Raw genomic sequence first — 25053 nt, forward strand, 5'->3', positions numbered from 1 at the left:
GGGAGATAATCTGGACATTCACATGTCATTATGGAGGGTAAATCTCAAGGCAGTACAGACTTATCCAGCGATATTGATTCACAAAACATAACATGCTTCTATTTTCCAACATCCTTCTCATCACAGAAAGTGAGTGCTATGGGTTTCGCGTTCCCTTGTTGTGGGTTTAAAATGACATACGATGCATTTGTCAGACTCGCCTGCTTTCAATGTCATCATTAATTTTGTGTGCTGAATTTACAAATTCAAACACTGTTTAACACTGACTTGCTGATCGGACAGTACTATTGATGCCACCTTCCATTGAGCCAGCTCTGTGGATGATAAATGTGATTGTAAAGAGAATGTCATTAACAGCTATACAATAGCCCCAAACCTCACCAATACCAGGGGCAGGGATAATCTACAACAGGGATAGGTCACTCGCTTGCTTTCTTTACCATTTGTACTAATTTGCGTGTGCCTCGTCATGCTCCAACGCACACAGTGACTTGATTCGTTCCCAGCGCAACTTCGGCTGCGTTTAACAGTACTTCAGCCAGTTTATTGTATCAGTCGGAATTTTACAATGAATGATGAAGAGCAAGAGTTATATGTGAATGAATGATAAAGAAATAAAGAAAAAGAACAAAACAAAGAAATACAGACAGACAGACAGACATTTTATTTCAGTAATGTAGGCCCTTGGCCCATAATACAACATAGTGCAATTATAAAGAATACATACATGCTGGATATAGGATGACGATTGGAGTACAGGGTCAATTGATAGTAGTAGTGGATTTATGTTTTAGTTTTAATACGGTGGAGAGGAATGTACTTAATGATTTTAGATAATTTATGTCGTTGCGAGTAATTAAACGCACACAAGTTTCAATTGTTGCAGGGTGGGCCTGGTTGGTTTGTGAAACATTTATTTCTTATTTCAGAATATTTACCACAGATGAGTAGAACATGGAACTCATCTTCAACATAGTTTAAACCAACAGAGTGGCAGTAAAGGCAGAGACGTTGATCATAGGGTGTATTTGTGTGGCGGCCAGTTTCCACTGCTAATCTAAAGTTGTTACAGCGGGAACATAGCCATAACTTTCCTTTGATATGGGAGGAGGTCACATGACAAGTAGTGTTCGACATTAAGTAAACATTTAAATTGTGAATAATATTTACATTTAGATGAAGAGTCAAGTGAGGAACGCCAATTTTGAAGGAAGCAGTCATAAAATCGCTGCTTGAAGATGGATATAAATGTTTTAATGCAGCCAATTTCTTGTGAGATCCATACAAACCCAAAACCATACTGAAAAAGGATTTGTCTTATATGTGAAGCCCAAGTAGATTTATTATTATCATCGAGAGATTTGAGCATTTGGTAGGCCTGATAAGGAAGTCTATGATGTTGTAGCTGCAACAGTCTGCACCAGTACATTATTGATCTAGAGGTATAGTGGTATTGCAGTGAGAGTCTGCCACACTCTCCAAGCACCATGCTATTGTTGGTATTCTTGCTGACTTTGAGAAAAGTCTTACAGAACTTAAAATGTACAGTTTCAATATGTCTTTAATAAGGGGGTTCCCCATATCTCTGATCCATAACACAGAATAGGTGTATTCATGGAGTCAAATATCTTAAAAATGACCTTGTGATTAATACATCCAAAATGTTTCTGGTAATTATAGATGGAGAATATAGCTTTGCTAAAGAAATACATATGTGAATGAATGAAATAATAAATGATACACCACGGCCATCCCTCCCCAAACATGTTAAAGAACGCAAAACTATCGCTGGAACATATGTGTTAACATCAGCTGTCCTTTTAAAAAAAAATCTACTTTGATACATTTTTTTACATTAGTAATTAATTCAGATATCTTACTGCATGTGTGGAATGGCATGGACATGGACAGAATGTTAACTGACACTGTCACACACCCCTCAAAAACAGAGAGTGTAGAACTATCACAAAGCGTTGTAAACACCTTTCCAGTTTTGTCAAATACTAAGATCAACAAGAAAGAAAGCAGTTTTAGAACTATAGCACTCAAGCATCACAAGCATCAACGGCGGATCAGAACAGATCGGCGATATGTCATATTTTTCACACACCTCAAATACACCCTAACAATTTTTTTATAATTATAAATCTATCACTATTACTTGCAAACACCTTTCACCTGATGGTATATTCCCCTCACAAAAATTAAAGGTGTATGTGATAGATGTTTTAGAACAATAACTAGAAACACTCAAACAATGCCCTGTAGTATTTCAATGGCAGATTGGCGATATGTCATATTTTTCACACCCCTCAAATACACCCTAACAATTTTTTTTAGTTATAAAACTATCACTATTACTTGTAAACACCTTTCAACTAATGGTATATTTCCCTTCTAAACATTAACGAAATATGTGAAAGAACTTTTTAGCGATAGAATTTAGTCTTTCTTCGCTGTGTACCGAGAACTGAAGCCAGTGAGCTACTTGAAACTTAACTACAAATCTACTATACTAATACTGACACTAATAACAATTATTTGACTTAAAATGAAGTGACAGAATAGGTAACTTATCTTCTACATGTAGGTTTTCAGTTGTCACAACACTCAGCGAATGTAATCAGCTGTTGAAAATAAACCAAGCTCAATCTTAAAAACTACGCTGCCGCGATATTGGCTACACTGGTCACGTGACGAGCCGAGGCATACGCTAAGGGGCTTTTCGAGGTGTGACCACTCCCCGTTATATAGTCTCCCTGCCAATACTCAAGGGCCTTCCCAGATAGCATTCAGACGTTGGCTCAACGTTGACAATGGTTTTGCCAACATTGCCAACGTTGGGCCAACGTCCGAATGCTATCTGGGTTGTAACCATAATAATCTTTATAGATGATTACATGTTTCCAGACTTTTACCATGTTTACTGTTCTAATAACTAAAGATTCTTTAGTGCTTGAATTTGTTCTTTGCCAGTATTCAAGTAAGCAAGACTGAGTTCCTACAGGTCGGCAGAAATTCATGTTAACTTTTGGGAGTACTGCACTTTACCGGGCACAGGATTGTAAAGGGTGCCTAACCCTAACCCTAACCCTAACCCTAAGGATCGTAAAGGGTTGTTTGACTCTAAAGATGCAAGTGAAGGGAGACAGAGCAATTACCGCGATATAGCGAGACAGCGCTTGAGACAGTGCGGTAGGGCAAGGGCTGCGCCCAGTAAAGTGTATTCTAGCCTAACTTTTTTCAAAATGTGAATAATACAGGTTCAGTATGAAGTTTTCGTAAGAAGCGATCTGTTGTTTCAATGCCATCATATATGATAAGTTAAAACTGTTCAAGCAGGGGAGTCAAGGGTATCATCTCTGTTGCTGTTCATGTTGCAGGTGCTGTTGGCTCTCTATGAGAAGAATGTCCAGTTCAAACCCAAGCTGGTCAGTTTGTTCCATGGTCAGCACATGGAGCCATGGTATGTCCGACTAAACCCTGATGGTGTCCATGTGCCTGTGTTGAAGGATGGGACGAAGATCATCAACAACCCAGAAGAAATCATCGACTACATCGACATGATGTCCGACACTGGTAATGCTAGGCCATATTCTTTCCTGGGTTATGGTGAGGTGAGGTGAGGTTTAAATTGGGTTTATTGTCGTGCTTGAGAATATTTTGCTTATATGACGACGTGCATGCGTGTGTATGTGTATGTGCGGCTGCTTGTACTAGCCCAGACTTAAGCTGGTTTTATAGTGCTAGCCCACTGAGATACCATGCCGCAGTGAAGCACGAATACCCCACTCAGACACATTATACTGACTCCGAGCCGACCAGTCCTTGTTGTACCCATTAATATCCCTGGTTTATGGGATGTGGAGGTGTATATATATATGTTTTCAGTATGTGCCCCAACCCCACTAGTCTGCACAACTAGATTTACTTAAGGTTACAAGCCTCAGTAGCTTGCCTGGCCATATTTTACTGCTGTTGACCCTTTAGGACCAAATCAATTTTACTAGACTTGACTGGGCTTGTTGATAAATTCACACATCACACATAAGTTTTTTGAACGAAACAGATTCAGAAATGCGGTATTTTCTCATATGTTTTGTTTTCATCATTTTCATAGGATATTTTATAACTTTCACTTACAAATATCTCAGACAGTACAAGCTAGCATAGTCATGTTGAGCAAAGGCTTCATTAATGATATATGTTCATTTAAAGAGCAGTGATTTAAAGGTTTTACTTGTCACTTGTTCATTTCCCCAAATGGGTACGATGTGTTAGCATGTTAAACAGGTCTTATCATCTCTTACCGATCTGTCTATCTCTCACAACCAATAGTATCAATTTTTACTAGTCTCATCATCTGTTACTAGTCTGTTCATCTCTCGTCAGTTTACTAGACCACCTCAGTGGTGTTGTGGTTAGAGTGTCCACCTGGAGCGCGGATGGTCGTGGGTTCGATCCCTGGCGACGTCATACCAAAAGGCGTTAAAATTGGTCCCTGCCTGGCGCTCGGCATTAATGGGTGTAACAAGGACTTGTTGGCTCGGAGGCTGTATAATGTGTTTGAGTGGGTTATTCATGCTTAACTGCGGCATGGTATCTCAGTCAGATAGCTCTATAAAACCAGCTTAAGTCTGGGATAGTACAATCAGCCACACATACACACGTTGTCATATGAGCGAAATATTCTCAAGTACAACGTTAAACCCCACTTCACATATACTCACCAGTTTACTAGTCTTACCTTTCTACTCTCATCATCTGTAATGAGTATGAGAATCTTTACTAGTATCATCATCCCTTACTTCTCTTATCATGTCTTACTTCTCTCATCCAAGTCTCATCCTCCTAGTCTCATCAATTTGTATTAGACTCTTCATCTCTCACACTTGGCTACCCATGAAGGTCCGGGTTAGAATGTGCCTTCAGTAACACATGCTTGTCGTAAGAGGTGAGTAAAGGGATCGGGTGGTCAGGCTCGCTGACTTGGTTGACATACCAGTATGTCATCAGATCGATGCTCATGCTGTTGATCACTGGATTGTCTGGTCCAGACTTGATTATTTACAGACTCCTGCCATATAGCTAGAATATTGCTGAGTGCAGCGTAAAACTAAACTCACTCACTCACTCACTCACTCACTCACTCACACTTGGCTCTTTACTCTTTACTCATCACTTCCTTGGGATAATCAGAAGGAAACAAGCAATTCTTCTTTTGTTTTTTAAGGAAGTGGAAACATGTAGATATATGTTTATGTTTAACAATATACAGACTGAGGTTTGCCATACACCATTTTTTCACTCCATTGAACATCTTGAATATTGCCTGTTCCAGGTCCTACTCTGGTCCCTGACCTCAAGACCTCCCTGGGCCAGTCAGTGGCGTCGGTGCGGGAACAGCTGACTGGTATTCCTGTGGATGTCATCACATATGGCATCATCTTCCACCCCCACCTGTCGGCATCTGGCTGCCGGCTGCCCTTTGCAGTACAGAGGAGCATGAGAGGTAACCTGATGGATCACTTCATAGGAGTACTAGACAGCTCGGCATTGGCACTGTAAAGGTCACAGCATTACATCTTTCTTACCATATTAAAACTGACCACTAAATACTGTTGCATGCCATATCTCACAACACCCTCAATATGATGTCAATCACTGGATTGTCTGGTCCAGACATGATTACTTTTGGCAATTTATGACTGAGTGAGTTTGGTTTTACGCCGCTTTTAGAAATATTCCAGCAACATCACGGCGGGGGACATCCGAAATGGGCTTCACACATTGTACCCATTTGGGGATTCGAACCCGGGTCTTCGGCGTGACGAGCCAATGCTTTAACCACTAGGCTACCCCACCGCCCCTGGCAATTTATGAAGTGTATATGGGGGGAAAAAAACAATAAAATTTTTTTTTTTTCTTTAAGTTGACATTTTTGGCCGATAAAACATTAGGATTTTATTTTTTGAGCAGGGAATATTTTTATTTATTTTCTTATTCTTGAAAAAAGACATTCTTACAGGCGGATCTGTAAAACAAGAAATACAATTGGTCTGGCCTTATCATTAGTTGTAACATTTTTTTTCTTGTCTTCAGAAAACTTTGCCAAACGTCTCTGTTATTTGTCACACAAAGCAACGAGACACCCAAGTTTACGCTGATGGTTACCTAGCTAAAAGTCAGACAGCAGCCCAGAAATATGATGTCATCACTGATGAAGAGAAGGTGAAGGGACAACTTGATCAACTGGACAATATTTTCACAGACATTGAGATATTGCTGAGGAGAACAAAAGAAGGTGAAACATCATAGTATTTATGTCTAGTCAATAAAACATTGTCCCCATTTTCAAACTATTGTGGATTGCTATTGCACTAATGCAGCAGCTATGTGTGGATGAGAACAACCTTTCCACTGATTTCTTGTTTTGCTTGAGATGTCCACCACTTGCTAGCTTGTGTTACACGTTTTTCAGATTTGATTGTTGATTAACATCCCGATCAGCAACATTCCGATAACCTTGGTACTACTGGCACCAGCTCTCTCAGTTCAAACAGATGCATCCCTCATCAGCTAGGGGGGTGTTCTGGGCAGTCTGTCGGTGTCCGGACGCTGGTCCAAGACCAAAGCCCTCCTTCACATCAATGGGTTGGAACAGAGGCCAGTCAGGTTGGTATTCGAAAGCTTCAAGGATCATGTACAGGGCCAGGTGGTTCGTCTTCAGACAGACAACAGTATGGCTATGACGTATATTCTGAAGCAAGGCAGCACGGTGTCTCCAGTGCTCCTGTGGGAGAGGTGGTAGTTCCTACTGTGGTGCGACAGGTACGACTGTCAGGTGATTCTGGTATGTCTCCCGGGGTTGGAAAACATGTGAGCAGACATGGTCTCGCCGGATCCTGGTCCGCATTAGTAGATGCTCGATCAGAGAATATTCGGGGTTATTTCCCAGTTGTACGGGTCATTCAAGGTGGATCTGTTCATGTCTGGCGGGACAAATCAGATACCAGTGCTCTGCTCTCTGACACCAGACCAGAGGGCATTGGCCTCCAAAGCCTTCCTGCTGGATTGGACAGACAGGGTATTGTGGGCTTTCCCACCACTACCGCTAATCCCCAAGGTCCTATTGCAGCTGTCGACCTTGTGCTGCTGGCACCTCTTTGGCCAACGCAGATCTGGTTTCCGGTGATTCTCAGGTTTCTGGCTCAGCCTCCTGTTCTATTTATTATCTTTACGGACGGACATTCTCACTTACCGGTAGAACGGAGCGCCACACCCGAATCAACGGATTCAATGGGTGGCTTGGCCTCTGTCAGGTCTAATCTCCAGGCACGCAGAATTCCTGCAGCAGTTGCAGACACACGTCTGGCTTAGAGGCAGTATAATAATAATAATAACAGTAATGAGAATATTTACGTGCCTTTTCCAGGATTCAACAAATGTTCAATATGAAGATAGGTGGGTCCACTGTGTCCGCTGGTGTACAGATAGGGGAATTGCAGATCCCTTTTCTTCAGATTTAGTTTGGGTATTGGAGTTCCTTCAGTCCTGTTTGGAAGGTCTTGTGGCCTCGACCAATCGTGGATACTGGATATTTCCACGTTTCACATCCATGTTGATGGTGCTCCTCTGGGACAGCGCCCTCTCATACAGCGCTTCTTAGCTGGCGTGGATTGGGTTCGACCCGGCCCACCTTTGGATTTGTCAATCATTCTTGATTGGCTGTCCGGTCCTGCCTTTTCAAGCCTGTCGGCTCTCTCCCTTCAGTTGTTGATGTGAAAGACAGCCTTTCTTGTAGTGATGACCTCCAGTAGACGGGTGGGGATGTTCATGTGATGTCCGCCGAACGGGCACTGATGGTTTTTCATACTGATCAGGTCAGTATTCACCTCCCAGATAGTTACTGCCCTAAGATCTATCATGCTTTCCACTTGACAGCTCCTATCAAACTTCCCACTCTCACCCAGCCTTCACCCATTGGATGTCTGCAAGACTCTCAAGGTCTATATCAAACGAATGAAAGGAATCCATACGGGTACCCAGTTGTTCTGCTGTTATGGTGGTGGGAAGGCTGGCGTCCCTGCTAGTAAACAGACTATATCACATCGGCATGTTTCCATCATTTGTTCGGCTTACAATGCTAAGGGTAAACTTCCCCCTGAGGGGTTAAAGGCTCATTTGGTGAGGGCAGTTGCCACTTCAAAGGCATATGCAGAGGCACTGCCCATTGAAGAGATATGTTCCGCCGCTATTTGGAGCTGGCTGAGCACCTTCATTTGCCACTACCTACTCGACACGCATTCTAAGGGTCGTACTCAGTTCAGTCATTCAGTTATCTCCAGTGGGCAGTGTCCTACTCCCTTGACCGAGTGAGTCTCGTCATTGATTTGGTTCTGTGGTCAATCTGATTATCGACATTCCACTGAAGGCTCATAGCACTACAATCGTGTAACCTTACCACCCTGCTGGGTTTGGTCGGATTATATATGTACCCCAAGGAAGATCTCTTCTAAAATAGAATTAGCCAAAAAAATAAAAATAAAAATAAAAAATAAATGTTGTGGTTCCGATTACCCGACCGACCCTTGAATTCTGCTGCCGACCCTAGGTTTTTTAGAGGTATTAATAAAATAAGCTTTCAGATGCCATTGTTTTTCCGGGGACTGGTCATTCTGATAAAGAAACTCGACATGATGGCCGCAAGCTTGATTGAATAAACAATAACACATTGATAAATGTGTTATTAGTTCGTACTTTACTTCTAAAACAAAATGTAAAGAATAAAAATAATCCCTACCTACCTATCGGTACCCTAAATTTTAAAGAGGTGTAATCGGAACCACAACATTTTTTTTTGTTTGGCCTAAATTTAATACCCATCTTACATTGTTGTAGTTGATAACACATGAAATTTCTTCCAACTTCAAACCATCCAGTTATGATGTAATAACACAGGAAATAATGGCTTCAGGTATTTAATACAGATTTGAATATCTGAAACAGACGCCAAATCAACCATTTAAACAGAATAATTACAAGGGGTATAAAGTAAATCTTTGTTGGTTTTTCCTTTTCTACTGTAAATCTAAGCAACAGGGTTATTCAAGACAAAGTTGGAGTGGTGAGGCGAGTCTGATAGGGCAAGTCACAAGCTAGCATTAACTAGAGGGGGCTAATGGATTCAGATGACTGGAAAGAAGAACAAACCTACAACTGGTGAGACTTTCTTGTACTACAAGTACAAAACAAGATCAAAGATGACCTAAGCAGTCCTAATTCAAGTAAGCCAAGCCATGAGTTACAGGTTTGCTGACATGCAACAAGCCATGGAACCATAAGCTCAAGCCTTTAGTGACCAGCAACACCCTCAATCCTAAGTGCCTTTATCACGTCAAAAGAGCCACACTACCTGCTCATTGCAGCACCTCTTCAAATACATAAATGACTGCAAAGATTTCTTATGAATGTGTTTTTTCTTATAAGTTCATGCCAGCTATCTGCAAATTTCTTATGATTTGTAACTTTGAAGGGATAACTGAATAACTGTCCCTCCCATTCCCCAGCTAGCACTTTACAGTGTCACACTGGACTCATAAAGGCCTTCTTAGTGCCAAAGAATACCACCTCTCTTATCCAATTGCTTTCACAGCACACTATTGGAGATTTCTGGTCAGCACATAAATAGAAAGGGAAGTGTACCCCACAGCATCCCCTCAAGACAGTGACAGTCTAGATGAAGGCGATGTCAGCCACCTTTAACAACTGCTGGATGAAGGGACATGGGCCAGTGTTTGAAACTTTGGTGGTATTTCAGCTAGAAGATGTAACTGATGCTATCAGATAATTTCAGAAGACTGCAACAATTTGGATCAACAGCAATGACAACCTGCCAAACACAATTTTGCTGCTGCTGCTTTTTGCCTCAGGAAGAACCCATTGATGCTGACAGCAGTTATGATGACACCTTTGAGCCGTTGACAACGTCCATTTGTGATTCATTTAATGGGGCTGAGTGGCTATTGTGCCACAGAGAGAGCACTACAAGGAAGTCTACATAATACAAGCTCATAGTGTATTTTTGCAAACGAAAGGAGGAGGAATGGGACAGTTCAAAACAGACAAAAATCAGTGACTTTTTTAGGAAATAGATATTAAGAATATTTACCATTTTGGTGGTGGTTTATTCTCTGCTTTGAACAGTTTTCCCATACATATTTATCAGTAGTAATTTGAGACAGTATGACTCAACATGATTATGTATTTCTTATATATAAATCAGTATATATATATATACATTTTATATACATTACGACTTACGATCTTTTGCTTATCTCCCTTTCCCTTGCGAATGGTATTGGAACACTTGAATCCCTTGAAGTTCCCGAAGCGGACGTAAAAATACACTCACCCACAAGTTGCCTCCCTTTTGGCCTTTCCCACGCAAACAGTCGTGTGACCAGCCTTGCTTGTCACTCTCTCCCTTTTCGCCCAAGTGGATGGTTGGGCGAGCACTGGAGTCCCGTATACGGCATTATATCCTTTTTATTTAGGTCCTGTTCTTCAAAATTACACTGTGTATGGATTTGGCAATAACTACTATGTATTATAATATGTAAAAAATTTGTAAACATTATTTGTATTTGTGTCATATAATTTCATCCTTATGTAACTTTGTTTACATTTCATGAAATCTTGCAGTGTTTGCAGGCTAGGTTATCCGTGGCTGATCCTCACCCTCAATGCCCTTCGTGCATAAAACCATGTTCTTCTAGCTTGCGCTGTACTTATTATGTTGATTTATCCAATCTACAATTTAATCAATATTTGTCTTATATCTATAAGACATGGATCGGTGAGGAAGTCATCTCAAGTCATGGCTGATAACACAGGAGATCAGCCTGCAAACCGTATGTTGCTTGCTTCTGCTGAAGTTCATAATACTGGTGCTATGTTCAGTACATTGCAGGGGCAGTCTGCTGGTACAGGGGCCAAGAAGAGATCGGCTACAACGCAGTTGACTCCGACTCAAGCTAAGAAAAAGATGTCATCTTCTTCTACATCATAGAAGAAAGCATCTGTTACCAGATCGGAGGATAAATCTGGGCGGGCTAGTAAGTCAACGCATAAGAAATCCTTCAACGAAGAGATATTACCTCCACATGAAGAAGACGTTTTTGATGATCCCCCATTACTTCTACCCGAAGTACCTACGAGATCAGCGACTCAATCGACTTCTACGACTACTAGATCGTCCCCTGCAACGGTCACAGCAGGCCAGCTGTTTGACGAACTACCACCTACTTCTCAACGGAGTGAAGTCAGGGCACAGAAATCATCAGCGTTCGCGAACGCTTCTTCTATACCGCAGCAGCTTCAACCAACGCAGAACTTTGATCTAGGTTAATTTATGAGACAATTCACCAACCAGATGATGACCATGATGGAACGCAGGTTCGAGGAAGAAGCGAAGGCTCGGCAAAGCCTCTCATCTACCGACATCGTGCGCAAGCCTACGGACCTGCGTGAACCTACTCCTCAGAGAACTACGTCTCAAGACTACGTTGGCGAACGTACACCTTTGCGAAGGTCTCCACAGTCCGACGACTCTGTCATCTTGGAGGAAGATAAAAGTCATGAGATGCCTACTCACCGTTCAACATCTGCGAACCCTCAACGTTCGAGAACATCGAAGGATCCATCTCCTACACCTAGCTCTAGATCGAGATCTCATCTCTCACAGACGTTCGCGAAGTCACTCATCATGAGACAGTGGTTCGCGAAGAAAAGGCTCACATCACAGAAGTTTGCGAAGGGATACATCTAGCGACAGACGTTTGCGAAGAGAAAGCTCACATCACAGAGGTTCGCAAAGAGATGAATCTACAGATAGAGGTTCGTGAAGAGAGGATTCTCAAGATAGACCTTCGCATAGGGAGGAATCTTCAGACAGAGATTTGCGAAAGGATGATGAAGGTTCGAGAAGGGATACAGGTTCGCAGATGGATGATACGCGGATGCCTAGCTCTAATAATCAGGAGATACTGGATGAGCAAGCAGACTTCGTCTTCCCAGACGCAGAGGTTAAAGCTTGGATTGCCAACGGGTTGAGCTTGGAGTCTCCTTCTAAGGATAAAGATGAAGTCTACACTTATATGATGCGTAACGACGACTTTGACTCCGTCACTATCCCTCCGATTGAACCTATATCCAAGGTACCAGAGTCAGCATCTGCCATCATTTAATGTGAAGAGATTCCCCTTACATCATATGAATCCATTTACAAAGGCGCCTGAATGGGATGATAACATGAAGTTAGTCAACGACCCCCGGAACAAGATGTATAAAGTAGAAGATAAAAAGTTATCTCAACTTGATACTGCTGCAAGGAGATCCTTCTTCGGGTTGGCCAGGTCCAGAGCTATAAATGAAACATTGATCAATAAATTCCAGAACCCAAGTTCAGAAGAGGACAGAATGATATATTCGGTGCTCATAACTCAGAAGAAGGACCAATACTTTTTATCGGTCCATCTGGCATCTATATCTGCAGGTCTCACTTTACTACGCAGACAAGGGCTACTTGCATCCTGTTCATGGAGTGACAGATTCACCCAACCGCTACTTAGGGCTCCATGGGAGGCACCTACTATCTTTGGAGGACAAATAGACGATGCAGCTAAGGAAGCTACGCACAACTCTAGAGAAGTTATGATGATAAAATCCATAGATACTCTGGCCAACGTCATCCATCATACTTCACCAAAGTATAACAGCAAGTCCAAATATTCCGGCATACAGAAGGCAAAGGAGAAGAAGTACTTCAGCTTCAGAGGCGGCAAAGGATCTTTTCGTCGCCCATCCGGAAATTACAGAGGAAACTCAGGGAGAGAACTCACTCAAAACGATACAGAGTACAACTCAAGGCCACACCTCCGCTAACCCTCAGCTCGATGGTCTTCGACTATGCAGAGGAGCAGGCAGACAGACTACAAGAAGCCATCAACTCACTACTTACGAAGGAGGCGGTATAGATAATAGATCAGCATCATCTCACTCCAGGACAGCCTCCGTGGTGTAGTAGTTAGAGCATCCACCCAGAGAGCGGAAGGTCGCAGGTTAGATCCCCGACCGCGTCATACCAAAAGACATTAAAATATGGTACTTGTTGGTCCCTGCCTGGCGTTCGGCATTAATGGGTACAACAAGGACTGGTCGGCTCGGAGTCAGTATAATGTGTCTGAGTGGGGTATCCATGCTTCACTGTGGCATGGTATCTCAGTGGGCTAGCACTATAAAACCAGCTTAAGTCTGGGCTAGTACAAGCAGCCGCACATACACATACACACGCATACACGTCGTCATATGAGCGAAATATTCTCAAGCACGACAATAAACCCAATTTCACCTCACCTCACTCCAGGCTTCTACTCCCCAATTTTTCTAGTACCCAAGAAGAACTCCAAGGAGAAGTTCAGACTGATTTACAACATGTGCAAATTCAACAAAGACTATCTACTGAAACCAGACAGGTTCAGAATGATCCACCTACCTCAACTCAGACTACTCGTCCGTCCAGCAGATTACATGGCCAGCATAGACCTGCAGGATGCGTATCTACACATCCCCATACATCCGGAATCAAGAAAGTATCTACGATTCCTATTCTGAGGCAGCACTTCCAATGGAACGTCCTACCGTTTGGAACATCTTCGGCTCCGTGGCTATTCACAAGAGTAACCAAACATATAGTCGCATATCTACATCATCGAGGTCTACACAATGCCTTCTACTTGGACGACAGCATTCAGGTTCACCAAGATGCCAATCAACTCAGACTACAGCTGAACTTCACGGTCAAGTTGCTCACTCAACTAGGATGGCTGGTGCACCTTATGAAGTCAGAGTTGGAACCAAAACAAGATCTGCAATTTCTGGGGATAAGGTTTATCACAACACAGAATCGTATTGTCGTCCAAGAAGATCGTTGGGTCAAGATACAAGCCATGATTCCACTAGCAGTCATCTCTCCGTTAACACTACGATCATGGCAAGCTCTACTCGGTCTACTAACCTCGGCGCAGGACTTGACTCGCACAGGAAGGTTACAACTAAGACCGCTGCAACAGTTCCTGACAAAACATCTAGACAGCATAGACCCAATCTTGCTGCCAGACAACCTCAAGAGGTATCTACTGTGGTGGACACACAGGTCGAACGTTTACGGAGGGACCTATTTACAAGAGCCGGCCTTCGACACACATCTCTATGTAGACGCTTCGATACAAGGCTGGGGTGCGCATCTCAACAATCTAGTTGCATCAGGGAGGTGGTCCAAAATAGAGCAGCATCTTCACATCAATCTGCTGGAGATGAAAGCCGTGATCAACGCCTTACAACTATGGTCAAGCTCGCTGAACAACAAAATGCTGATGATCCACACGGACAACTCTACAGTGGCATTCTCCATAAATCGGCAAGGATCCACAAGGTCTCCAAGCCTGCTACAGCTCACATTCCAGTTGTTCCACATCACGGAGGAAGCAAACATCTGGATAAAGGCGTGTCACATACCCGGAGCCAAGAACGTACTTGCCGACGCTCTTTCCCGACCACTGCACCCGTCACCTACGGAATGGATGCTCCATCCAGAAGCGTTCCGGCTCATCATAAGGGAAATAGGATCCCCTTGCATAGACCTGTTTGCCACGAGGTTCAACAAGCAACTACAGACGTTTGTCGTACCAGTTCCAGATCCTCAAGCCTGGGCAACAGATGCACTGAGCATATCTTGGGAAGGACTAAACGCTTATGTGTTTCCACCCCTGATATTACTACCGGAAGTACTGTTGAAGATCAAACAGACACAGGCGCTACAACTGACCTTTGGTCGCGCCATACTGGCCAGCGAATGTATGGTTCCTAGACCTAATAGAAGATCTCAGAAGTCCAACAATCAAGTTACCAGATTGGCCCGAACCTACTCATACATCCGCACACCAAGCAAGTCCACGGGAACCCACAGCATTCCAGCTACACATGTGGACTATATCAAAACATGTTTGAAGAAAAGAGGAAACTCCGCCTGGGCATCCAAGGCAGTAATGCTAGCGTTACGCAGATCTACTTGTAACCTGTATGATGACAAGTGGCTGAAGTTTGAGACTTATGCAAGGTGGAAAAGTTTCATTGCGATGAAAGCTACTCATCCTCAAGTGGCGGAATACCTGTGTCATCTTAGACAGACCAGACATCTGAAAGGTTTGACATTATCTACATACCTCGCTACCATCAGTACAGTGATTAACATGAAAACAGGCATCAAGTTGACGAAAGAACCAGAATTACTTGCTCTGCTGAGATCTTTTAAACTGGAGGACCAGCAAAAGAAGTTCAGAGCTCCGGCCTGGGATCTGAATGTAATTCTACGTCATCTTATGAGTGATGCCTACGAACCTCTAGGCCAAACTACCCTTGAGCTGCTGACACAGAAGACTCTGTTCCTGCTTGCGCTAGCCACGGCAGCTCGAATATCAGAGATACATGCGCTGGACTTTGGTCGAACCAGTTTCGACACGGGGCAACATGCTGCAGTTCATCTAGGACTTAGATGGGATTTCATTGCCAAGAACCAACTACCTGGCCAGCCAGATAGACAGTTCCACGTACCTGCTCTATCTACAATCCTCGGACCAGAAAATATAGAGGACTTATCCTTGTGTCCGGTCAGAGCCCTGAAGATTTATCTTCTAAAGACTGAGACAAGGAGATGAAAATTCAAGTGCCTGTTCATCCTGTTATCCTCAGAGACATCAGCAGAAGTCTCAAGAACGACGATATCGTTCTGGATGAGAGCCGTCATATTGAGAGCCTATAAAGCAGCAGGACTAGAACCTCCTAGAGCTTCCAGCCCACATGAAGTCAGAGCACTGGCGTCAACACTGGCTCTGCATGGAAATTGCTCTATATCTGCAATTATGGAGGGCTGCTTTTGGAAGTCGGACACGGTGTTTGCCAACCACTACCTCCGAGACATAGCCACTGAAGACGTCTCAGGCATTCACCAATTTGGGCCTCTCGTTGTAGCACAGCAACTAACGGTTCCTCAAAGGCGCTGAGTTGGAAAATCTCACCCTTTATCACGCTGACTTGTTGATAACTTTTACTAAGGAAAAGTATTAGTTTGAAAGTCCATGCCCACAGTCTAGGACAGGCTAGCATGAGTGATTAAAGATCCTGTACGGGTAAAGATCTTACCTGTACGTGAAGGGGTCGCAACTCATTTATGATAAAGATCTTATCATAATCTATGGGTTGTTATAAGATATCTAGTAATAGGAAGATACTAGTTTATCTGTAGCCACATGAATCAACATGATTCAACTTGTCTGAGACTGAAGTAAGACAAGAAAGTGGTCCCCCCGAGTTATAACGGAAGTTGGAAGAATAGAATCACGGAAATGTCGTTTCGCAGTCCCCATGGGGGGGATACAGGACATATCTAAGGACAGCTGATGAATCCACGAAGTGGCTTGACCCACCACCAATCCGTCGGATTCTATAAGAAAAAGATCATGAGTCACGATAAGAAAAAATATGTCATTTTTCAAGTAAAATTGATATTTTTATACTTATCCTATACTTGACGAGAAGCCCTCCCAACCTCCCCACTGGAAACACTTCGGATTTCACAGCAGATCCAAGTGCATGGGCAGAAAATTTAGGAGAGAGTGACGAGTAAGGCTGGTCACATGACTGTTTGCGCGGGAAAGGACAAAAGGGAGGTAACTCATGGGTGAGTGTATTTTTACGTCCACTTCGGAAACTTCAAAGGATTCAAGTGTTCCACTACCATTCGCAAGGGAAAGTGAGATAAGCAAAAGATCATGAGTCAGGATAAGTATAAAAATATCAATTTTACTTGAAAAATTACATACTGTGTAAGTTGTTTGTGGAATGTGCATGTATCTAAGGTGCATATCTAGCAAACCAGCTGTGCTCTTTCTTAACTTTGAAACATCGTCACATATTAACCAATCACAGCCATGGTCTCACATAGGTTTTCTTACACCACCCATCTGGCTTTGTATTGCACTCTCATAGATTGATAAATCTAAGCAGGTCCTGCAGAAGGATCATGTTCTTCTTCTAAAACATCAGAATCTAAGAACAGTTTGTGTATTGTATAACATTCAGTCATTAACTAATACTATGATACATTTACTCAAGTTATTATTTTATACAGATCCACGCATTATATAGTTAGAATCATAGGCTACATAGATCTGTATATGTGTCACTTTAACTTTGAGAATTACGTTCCATTCATAAACATCATTATGTAACTTGTTGATCATCAGCTATGAATTTGTGTTTAACTATCTTTCCTAGAATAGTATTTCAGAAACATTTGAGTTGACACAAACTATATAATTTTTCCTTATCCTGACTCATGCTTATTGCTTGTCTTCTTCTTCATGCGAACATAGTGGAACACGTGTATCTCCCAATTGAAGTTCCCTTCAATTAAAAAATCACTAATTAGTACTCACCACGAGTTACCTCCCTTCCACAAGCGCGGGAACGAGGGCGCCACCTCAACTCATGTGCCTCACTCTCTCCTTCTTCGCCCAGTGAGCTGGACGTGAGAGCACCTGTGTCTCCCGACACACTATATCCTTTACTTATATTTAGTTTAGTACCTCTTATATTCATTTATAGTGGTGTAACTAGTATCCTTATTCAACTAGCATTGATTATTAGTCGTGTTTCTGCTGTTTTATTCACGGTTCGCTGTGTTTGTTCAGCAGTTTACGTTAATGAGAATCTGCACAGGTTGTAAACTACGTTATTCCGCTACCAGTCCACATTTAAAATGCCCTAGTTGCATTACTCCATGTTCTATTGTTTCTCGTTGTAAATTATGTATTAATTTACCAATTTCTGCCTTTGATAAATATTTATGTTCCGTTTTGAGACGGAAGGCAGATAAATCTCGCAAACAATCTTCAGTCATGGCTAATAGATCGGAGTCAGATATAACCTGTGTTACCTTCGGGGGATAAGCGTGGGACGCAGCCCGCTATATCTTAGAAGCGACCTGCATCCCAGGACGTTCCTTCATCACAGTCTAAGACTAGAAGAGCTTCCACGTCGTCTCAACGTACACTCCGAACCCCCAGGTCTACAGCTTCGTCAAAGGGAAATCCACGAAGGCTACTAAAAAACTTTGCTTCTGATATTCAGAATTATGTTTATATGATGATTCCGATTATCATTCCAGATGTACGTCATAAGAAGTGACCAGTATCGGCTACCGTCACTTCAGCGCAGATCAACATGCAACCAGAGATGCCTACGCCTAGCCGGAGATTATAACTGAGGGTCCCGTCACTATCACAGAGAGGACACCCTCAACGCCAGCGCAGACCATCCCAGACGACCTGGTCAACCAAATCATGAGACTGATGGAGGACCGTTACGGTTTACAGAGGCCCCAGAGCCACGGGCCCCAGAGCCCAACCCATAATAAGTCATACAGGGCCCAGAGCCCGCCTTGGCTTCGCGTAGGGCCCCAGAGCCCACAAACGCGCCTCCGCGAAGGGCAACCCAGCCCGTAGCGAACACTTCGCTAAGGAAGTCCCAGGCCGCCTCCGCGAAGGAGCTAGAGCCTCACTAGTTGCGAGGGACATCGCGGAGAAGGAGCGCTTCGCCGAGCCCACACCCTGTAGAACACAGAGGTCGTTCGCGAAGCAAGCGCTCATATATTGAGTTGCGAGGGACATCGCGGAGAAGGAGCGCTTCGCCGAGCCCACACCCTGTAGAACACAGAGGTCGTTCGCGAAGCAAGCGCTCATATATTGATCGGACTCTGACTCGATACTTTCGCGAAGGTCGCGAAGGCTAAAGTCTACTTCACCCAGAAGATCTAGAAGGGATACTTCGAGATCTTCGCGAAGTCCCCGGCGTTCGCCGAGGAAGTCTCCTCCAAGGTCTCCATATACTAGCCACTCGTCATATATAGCCACTCGTCAGTCCGTTCAAGACATCGCATGAGTTGTCTATTAACTGTATGCCATATGCCGTCTACAAGCCTACGCGAAGACAATTGCACAGGCTATTTACAACACAGAACGTCGCTGTATTAATTTATCAACAGATGAAGAGCCTAATTAAGGATCTTCAAGCCGACTACCTACATCAAGGGCATCAACGACGTTTCGTAGATCTTCACAGGAATCAACATTTCCGTATAGATTGCTAGGTATGCAATCCCGGACTACGATACGATTATCTACATGCGTGACCATTACGCAGATCTGCAGACAATTCAATAACGAAATTGAACAGCAGCCTTGTTACAGCGAGTAAAACTCATAATTGTCAACAATTTCCTGAGAAGAAATATGTACAACAAGTTCAGCTTTAACAGTCTACAAGCTGACAACTTGCAAGTTTTATTGAACCTTATATAAGGAAGTCGGAATTATCTTCAAGACTGAAGTTACTTTCACGACAGCCTGGAAAATAACCTACCCAGCATTAATATTACAGAGCGAGGTATTTCGCGCCGGAGGTTTCGCGCGTTTACCATTAACCCTCGAAACACGTGGTCACTCGGGTAACTTCGGGAAGCTACGTTGAAGACCGACGATTGTTCTAATATCAACGACGTCATTATATTATACAAGGTTCCTTTTCCTGCTACACCGGTGACATCACAGCGCGGGTACTCTACAGAATCAAAATGCCTTGTTCTGATTGGACCGAGATGGACAACGCCCTACGCAGAGGTCGATCATAGTTCACAGTTCAAGACATAGGTTGCAAGTGACAACAATATATCAGTGAACGAGCAAGCCTCCTTACAGTCCAGCTAATCTGAACCTTCATGATTGGGCTGCCTTCTTGAGGTTAGAGACCTCCCCTGTCAAGTAAGGACGAGGGGCACGGCAGTCAGGCGATTTTTTACATAAAGTTCAACGATGGCAGTCACCCCTGGTTGTGCACCTACATCGTCAAGGACTTCGCAGCGAATTTACCTCGACGACGGGATACAAATGGATCCAAATCCATAGCGTCTCAGACTACAGTTGAATTCATCATCAAGCTACTAACACAACTAGATGGTTAGTAAACCTACTTAAGTTGGACCTAGAACCTTCGCAAGATCTGCTAATTCTAGGTTTTTGAATTGTAACAGCGCAGAATCGTATAATTGTACTGGAGGACCATGGATCAAGATCCAACAGTCATTCCACAAGCCTTACTATCTCCGCTACCACTACGACAGTGACAGAGCCTGTTGGGGTTACGCACTTCAGCTCAAGACATGACAGGCAGATGCAGACTACAATTACATCCGTTACAAGTCATCATCAATTCGCATCTAGACGAATCTCTACCGTTCAATTTACCGGTTCAGGTCAAACCTCATCTACTATGGTGGACCAAGAGATCGAATGTTTGAATAGGCGTCTCGTTAATAGAGCTGGAATCGATAACACTTCTCTACGTAGATGTTGGGGAGAGGTTGGGGAGCCCATCTTGCCAACAGGACGGCATCAGGGCTATGAGCAATCAAGAGAGCAAATTACACATAAATCTGCTGGAGATGCAAGCAGTAATAAACGCCTTAATGCACTGGAGCAACTTACTACAGTATACCCAGTGGATGATTCACACAGTCAATTCGACAGTGGCGTTTTATGTGAACAAACTAAGCTCAACCAGGTCCCCGAACCTATCGACTCTATGTTTTCAATTGTTCGATTTAATCGACAATCTCAACATACATGTCAGAGCATATCACATTCCAGGAGCAAAGAATGTGATAGCAGACGCTCTCTCTCGGCCACACATACCATCGCCGACAGAATGAATGCTCCATACAGAGATATTCACTCAAATTATCAAGGAAATAGGAACTACACTAATAGACCTATTTGCCACTCGATTCAACAAACAACTGACAACATTCGTATCGCCAGTTCCAGACCCACTAGCTTTGGCTACAGACGCACTAAGCATATCGTGGGAAGGACTCAACACGTACGCTGTTCCACCACCAGCGTTAATCTCACAAGTTTACTCAAAATCAGTCAAACGCAGTCAAATTCCATCTGAATTTGGTCGCGGCCTACTGACCAGCGAGAACGTGGTTTCCAACTCTTATTCAAGAAATCGGACAACCAATACTACATCTTACAGAGTGCTCGAATCTGTTAATACATCCGCACACCAAACAAGCGCACGGAAAGCCAGATATATTCCAACTTCACGTATGGATTGTATCAAGGCGTGCCTGAATAACAAGTTATTCAGCCAGAGCGGCAAAGCAGTCTAGCTTGCCCTGTGTAACTCAACTTGCAACTTATACGATGACAAATGGCACAGTTTGTCAATTATGCTGCAAAGGAAGGATTTACAGCTAGATATCCTCAAGTGGCTGACTACTTATATTATCTACGTCAGACTAAGATTTTATAAGGCTCAACTTGTCCACCTATATTGCAGCAATAGCTCTGTCATAATTGAGAACGGGCGTCAAGTTAACCTAAACCCAGTTACTCGCCTTGCTACGAGCTTTCCGATTGGAGGATTAAAACGGAAGTTTCACGCTCCAACTTGGGATCTGAATATAGTGCTCCAACACCTCACAAGTGAGGTTTATGATCACGCTTTGATGATATACTTGGACCCCATGATACGATGAATCTATCACGATGGCCAGTAAGAGCACTGAAAATATATCTCCACCGAGCCAAACAGGAGGGAAAAATTCAAGAGATTTATTTCCTCTATCAACAAGCTACGCAGACTGAAGTCTCACGTACTACTATCTCCTTTTGGATCAGAACTGTCATACTACGTGCCTACAAGACTGCAGGACTCGACCCTCCAAGAGCTTCTAATCCTCATGATATTAGAGCGCTAACATCTACACTTGCTCTACACAAGTGCTATTGAAATACCATAATGGAGGGTTATTTCTGGAGATCCGATATGGTGTTTGCCAACCACTATCTGAGAGATATCACCACCGAGGACGTCTCAGGTATCCACCAATTCGGTTCCATGGTCCTCGCACAACAGTTGACAGTTCCTCAGAGAAGATAAGTCAATCTTACAGATTTCTACTTATCTTATAACAGTACTAAATAGCTACATGCTATATATATTTTGCTTAAGTTCTTTTATTATCTTAAGCTCAGTACTATGGTTATTATATCATACGATATATAAGCTAACAACTCTACGGAGTTTGTTATTATATATTTAGCTTAAGTTAATCATATCTTAAGCTCAGTACTATGGTTACATTATAAATGTATTAGCTAACAAACTCTACAGAGTTTTTGCTATTATATATGTAGCTTAAGTTCATTGTATCTTAAGCACAGTACTATACTCATATCATAAAAATACATTAGCTAACAAACTCTACGGAGTTTTTGCTATTATATATGCAGCTTAAGTTTATTCATATCTTAAGCTCAGTACTATGTTATATCATATAAGTATATTAGCTAACAAACTCTAAAGAGTTTTTTGCTATTATATATTTAGCTTAAGTTTCATCATATCTTAAGCATTATGGTTACATTATAACATGTATTAGCTAACAAACTCTACGGAGGTTTTGCTATTATATATGTAGCTTAAGTTTATTCATATCTTAAAGCTCAGTACTATGTTTATATCATATAAGTATATTAGCTAACAAACTCTAAAGAGTTTTTGCTATTATATATTTAGCTTAAGTTTCATCATATCTTAAGCATTATGGTTACATTGTAAAATGTAATAGCTAACAAACTCTTACGAGTTTTTTGGCTATGTAGGTAGCTTAAGTTAATTATATCTTAAGCACAGTACTATACTCATATCATAAAATATATTAGCTAACAAACTCTACTTAAGTTTTGCTATTATATATATAGCTTAGGTTTTATTCATATCTTAAGCTTAGTACTATGTTTACTTCATAAAAGTATATTAGCTAATAAACTCTAAGGAGTTTTTGCTATTATATATTTAGCTTAAGTTTAATCATATCTTAAGCTCAGTACTATGTTTATATCATAAAAGTATTTTAGCTAACAAACTCTAAGGAGTTTATGCTATCATATTAACAAGCTTAAGTCTATTAGTCTTAAGCATTGTATTAATGTTATATATACTTTTATCATAATAAGTAAATTGTAATAACCTTTATATGGCAGCTGATAAGTTAGCAGCAGGAATTCATCAGTTCAGTGCCTTTATGAAGTTCCCATAGGGTTATTACAATCATCACAGTTCAAATCACTAATTATCAAAATCCAAAGTATTATATATTCCCACCTCCTTTTCCGTCGGATTCTACAAGCAATAAGCATGAGTCAGGATAAGGAAAATATGTAATTTTAGAGTAAAATTGATATTTTATACTTATCCTGACTCATGAGGTAAGCCCTCCCATCCTCCCCACATAACACTTTGGATTTCCTGGAAATTCAAGTGTTGGGCTCAGTATATGAGGAGAGAGTGAGGCACATGGGTTGAGGTGGCCCTCGTTCCCAAGCACTTGTGGAAGGGAGGTAACTCGTGGTGAGTACTAATTAGTGATTTTTTAATTGAAGGGAACTTCAATTGGGAGATACACGTGTTCCACTATGTTCGCAAGAAGAAGAAGACAAGCAATAAGCATGAGTCAGGATAAGTATAAAATATCAATTTTACTCTAAAAATTACATTTTTATATCTAGGTTCAGAAGATGATGGTGAGCTATGGCTGTTTGGAAAAATGATCACAGCAGCTGACATATCTCTGACTACTTTATTGTCTCGTCTGTCACTACTGGGAATGGAGGCACGGTACTTCCCAGCCAAGACCTGCCCCAACATACACAAGTACTACCAGCTGTTCCAGAAGAGGCCAACCTTCCGGCGCATCCAGTACGAGATCAACGACCTGCGGTGGACGCTAGTGGTGGAGGATCTGAAGGCTGCAGCCCCCTACATGCTTGGAGCAGCTGGGGTTCTCGTAGCGGCCGGCCTTGTGGTCTGGCTTGTTAAAACCATACAGAAATAGTGTATGTGTAAATTAGTGCTGTACAAATAGCATTTCAGTCATTTCAGTGCAATAGACTAATGCATTATATAATTTGTGTTGTGAGAGTATGTTTCTTGCAATATTATAACAAATCACAGTGCATAGTTTAATTACCCAGGATGGACCCAAGATGCAATGGAAGTATATTATGTTTTCCTGTTTATTGATAAGGTACCCAAAAAACACGTCAAAATCAATATGTGTGCACTGTTCAAAGTTATATGGATTTATTCGTCACAATAAGCTGCAATTTTTAAAAGAGGGCATTTTTATTTTGAACACTGCATCTGTCTCATAAAGCCACATCAGGGAGTTACAGTCAGGGACTTGTGTACAGAGTTAAGAATAGATCATAGTTTGTGGTCGATGTTACATCTCCGTATTAACCTATATAGAATACCAGTATTATCTCAGACTTGATACTAGTAATTGTGTCAGACTTGATACCAGTGCATGGACATGGAGAGCCACCAAAGAATACAGACAACTTCAATCTTGATTCAGAATTTCTCTTTAAACCCAATTAATGGAAAACTACATTATCAAGACCAGTACTACATTGTTAAACAATATTTAACTGATGTATTTATGAAATGGTTGACTATGTTAGTTTGTTACAGTCATCACATGTCTGAAGTCCTAGTATTTTAGTGTTGTGATGTTGTGTCCCACTATCGAGTTGATGATATGTTCTGTCACCAAGTACTGATGCTGTAGATCATGATCTGCTTCTATCTCTCTTGTCACTTCATTGTGAGGCAGTCGGTGCCCACTGTAGATCTTGATCTGCTTCTGTCTCTGTTGTCAGTGTGAGGCAGTCGGTGCCCACTGTAGATCATGATCTGCTTCTGTCTCTGTTGTCAGTGTGAGGCAGTCGGTGCCCACTGTAGATCTTGATCTGCTTCTGTCTCTGTTGTCAGTGTGAGGCAGTCGGTGCCCACTGTAGATCATGA

General features: G+C 42.3%; 1 pseudogene; it reads left to right on the forward strand.

Annotated features, from left to right (window-relative positions):
* Positions 1–15: 15 nt before the first annotated feature.
* On the forward strand, positions 16–24627 carry LOC124262258 (annotated as a pseudogene).
* Positions 24628–25053: the final 426 nt, after the last annotated feature.

The sequence above is a fragment of the Haliotis rubra genome, unplaced genomic scaffold (genome assembly GCF_003918875.1).
Source record: "Haliotis rubra isolate DU_JTF1 unplaced genomic scaffold, ASM391887v1 Scf12, whole genome shotgun sequence".
Classification (NCBI taxonomy): Eukaryota; Metazoa; Mollusca; class Gastropoda; order Lepetellida; family Haliotidae; genus Haliotis; species Haliotis rubra.